Source organism: Sinohyriopsis cumingii, chromosome 4 (genome assembly GCF_028554795.1).
Source record: "Sinohyriopsis cumingii isolate HCF-2022 chromosome 4, ASM2855479v2, whole genome shotgun sequence".
Classification (NCBI taxonomy): Eukaryota; Metazoa; Mollusca; class Bivalvia; order Unionida; family Unionidae; genus Sinohyriopsis; species Sinohyriopsis cumingii.
The window spans coordinates 3,010,779-3,014,634 of NC_142964.1; the positions used below are offsets into that span (position 1 = coordinate 3,010,779).

The 3,856-nt window shown below is 34.6% G+C and overlaps 1 pseudogene; it reads right to left on the reverse strand.

Moving 5' to 3' along the window:
• Window positions 1-314: 314 nt before the first annotated feature.
• LOC149800536 (uncharacterized) lies at window positions 315-3,110 on the reverse strand (annotated as a pseudogene).
• Between the last annotated feature and the right edge of the window lie 746 nt (window positions 3,111-3,856).

The window sequence follows — 3,856 nt, forward strand, 5'->3', positions numbered from 1 at the left end:
AATACACTGGTTTCATCCCCTCCAGGCATGCATGAATTTAAACACATTCTTGCATCTAAGACTTTGTATATAAATGACAGTTGACATCATTCTTTGTTGTTTTGTAACTGCACATAAAATTGGATCAACCAATAATGAGATGTTTTTAACACCAATCTATTTCTGCCTATAAACAATATGGGCACGAAGGCCATCAATAATAAAAATAAAAAGTTTTCAGAAATTGCAGATACAGCATTATAAATTATTTTATTTTCAACTACTGATATTTAAAGGATATTATATAAAGTGTAACCTGCCTCATCAGACACCTCCATATATCAGACTGTTTCATATTTGACATAACAAAAATCGAGATATCTTTTCATCCACCAAAGAAGTTGTTGGTGATTCTTGAGGTGCCAGGTTTCTACAAATTCTCCTGGGATCATCTTCTTTCGGTCCCTTTTCCTCCGCACACCCTGCTTTCCCTCAAGTCGACATATGAAAGCTTTCTGTATAAGCTACCTGATGTTTTCTTTTCCTTGCAAGGGTAGACGGACCATCTGTTGCTTTTTTTATTGTAACATCGACACCTGTTTTAAAACAAAAATTGTGTTTTTTTAACTTGTTTGACAAGCATCCCCATGCTAACCCATATTAACGTTTCATCCAATATTAGAGCCTCATGACCAGTTCCCAAGGAGTTGTTGAGGGGTTGTTTTTTGTTCTTATTTGTTCTATCTACAAAGGATTTTGTGAGCCAGGATGCATGTTTGCCCATTACCTATTAATCATCATGATGACAGCATCGTCCCCAAACGTCCTGAGGAAATTCCATGAACACCATATATCCTTAATAAAGTGTGTCAGTCCCCTGGAAAAGTGCTATACATATCTTTGGATCCAATTATTAGACTTGCATTGCTCAAATCAAAATAAATATCCCCTAGAATGATAACAATACTAATTACAAGATCTGTATGCATGAAAATATTAAGATTCCTTACCACAAATATAAGTAAATGTGTGCCGATTGTTGCAAAATGACTTGTATATAATACTAAGTTTTCATGACTTGTACATGAATAATATTCCATTGGCTTGATGTCCAAGCAGGGATCATAATGTACAATCAATAAATTAAATTATTTCTAACTTCCTGTAGTGAAACAAACTTACACTATCTCCCCTTCTTTGTTTCTTATTACACCCCTGTCACTATGGATATTGTGATCCAAAGCAGTTAGCTCATTCCGAATCCTGTACACAGGAGGGATGTATGAAATTCTCTTGGCACGGTACATCATGATCTGCTGATGAAAAACTTAAAGCTCAGCAGTGCTTCTGCAATTATCGAAAACATGTATCTTGTAACACGTGTCATTTGTAATCTGGTAACAGAATAATACAATTATTAAATAATCATTACTGTTAGTAAATAGTGCATTTATAAAATATTTACCGAAGTGTTTATTGATAGAGTGTTATGGAATCGTTTATACCTGATGTGCATGTATTATACCTGAACTTACCAAAGACTTGAGAAGAAGAGTCACTGTACATGTATCATGTGCACACATCTTATGAATGATAACTTATTCAGATCTTCAAATGGTAAATATATACAGTAATTTATTCTTAAGTTGAGAATAACATCATTTAAATTGGTCGTCACATTTTTCTTTTAAATACCATGCAATTGCTGCAATCCTAAAATGGCATACCTGAAATGTAAGTAATACTCCACTCTGTTTAGGAACCTTTGGTCCAAGAGCACCTGTGCCAAAATTTTCAGTACTTTGGCATCCTTCAAGCCAAGGTTTTGTCCGCTCTTCATTCTCCAACAAAGGTTAATATAGACATTTATTAATGCCTTGGCCTTGTGAGAGGATCTCCTCATGTGTATGGGTGATGTGATGTAGGACACTCCTCCAGATACTCCGAAAGAATGCCACAATCTATACCTATAGCACCTAAAGCTGGTCGCTTGGGTCATGGTGACCCCATATTGATAAGACAGCATGAATTATATCATCAAGTGAAAGTACCTTGTAGATTTGGCTAATAGTTAATGTTGCAGGACTGCAGTTCTGCTTGGACCAATGTTCGTTCAATATTCCACATTACTCTCACATTTCAAATAAATAACTTTTAATAGACTACATACCTAGAAGATTAGGTGATGTATATATATGGATAAAAAATACATTAAAAGAAATTAGAAGATATTGATTATGCACTATAATTTTGGTTTCATACAAAGTTATACAGTAGCAAACATTTACGTAGATCTGCTTCAAATACAAGGACTGAAAACTCACCAACAATTGTTCATAGCTGCTAGCAGTCTTACACGAAAACCAATACTGGTTTATGATGTCTTGGGACCATTCTAATAAAGCATGTTTTCCTTTTGCTTTGCAACCTTGAAAGAAGTTAGATCAAATAAAGTTAAAAGTGCATGAAGAGCAATCATCAAAACAGAAACAGCTTTCCAGTTCCAAAAGTTGTATAACAGTAGTGAAAACAAACAGATTTTGTACAAATCAGTAAATCAATTAATTCCCAAGAATAAAAAATGAAAATTTAAATAGAACTTACAGTATTGTGAATTAAGCCCAAAATAAGTTCTATCACCAGTCCTAATGAATAAAGTTCTAATTAAATGCCAGTGGTGTCCAAAAAAAGCTTTAACTCTGTTATCTCAGTATTTTGTTTTTAAACTAAATATGTCCTACATTTAATCATGAGTTAAGTGGATAGATGGGAAGAGGGTGTTAGCAAGAACTGCATGTGGGACATAGCTAGAAATGGGAAACTGCATAAAGAAAGCATATGAGATATGTAGAAACAATTTCAATATACAATCACTGGTCCTCTAAGTATTGAGTGGGGGGGGGGGGGAAGAGATGTGGTCATTGGGTTAGCCAGCATAGTATACTGGAACTTTGTTGACAAACCAAAACAATGACAGTTCAGATTATGCCTTTTTTCCATGCATCAGGTGGCACAGTTGAAGTAGCCCACCCCACGTCTGAGAAAGCAAAATTCAAGGGTTTTTTCTACCTCAAACTAAGAAAAGTATGAAGTGGGAACTCACCCTGCTGGCACAGTTCCTTTATCAGCATTGTAATTGTTACATCATTGTTTTCTGCAAATAATTTGTAATTTTTACCTTTCCGATTCAGTAGCAAATGCTTCAGATACTGGAGGTGTCTTCATTCTCTCTAGATGTTGCAAAAGCACTTGGCCAGGTGCTGATTTGAAGCATGAAGATGTACTAGCCATTGGTTCTGTAAGCTTGGGTTCATCTATTGCTATATTCTTTGTAACTTCGTAACTAAAAATATGAATTAAATATTAATTTGCATTATAATTTATGCTTTAAATATGTTTCTTTGTGCACTGTGTTAAACACTTAGAACTAAAATACCTCATTTTAGCAAGAATACATAATAATAGATCTTTAAAAAATCACATCAATAAAACTAACTTGACTGCAGCTCCGAACTTTAACTGATAACATAACAACCTGCCAGCCATATATTCTGGTAGCACTACAAACATCCTTTCCTATCATGACAAGAGATCCTTTTGTAACTGTAGTCAGTACATTGCTTTACAATAAATATACTAGTAGTTGAAAGATGTACAATAAAATCTTAGAATCCAGCCTACTGTAAGCATGAGATCCAAATTGTACTTGATCAGTTCTACATTCAGATACAGAAAACCCTATAAACAGATCAACATTAAACATTTGTTATTTGTTCTACACGTTTACATGATACGGTTATTAAGCTTTTATTAGAACCACGTGACTCATAACCCGCCCTCTAGATAAAGATGACGTGTCAGTTGTTGTGGTCACGTG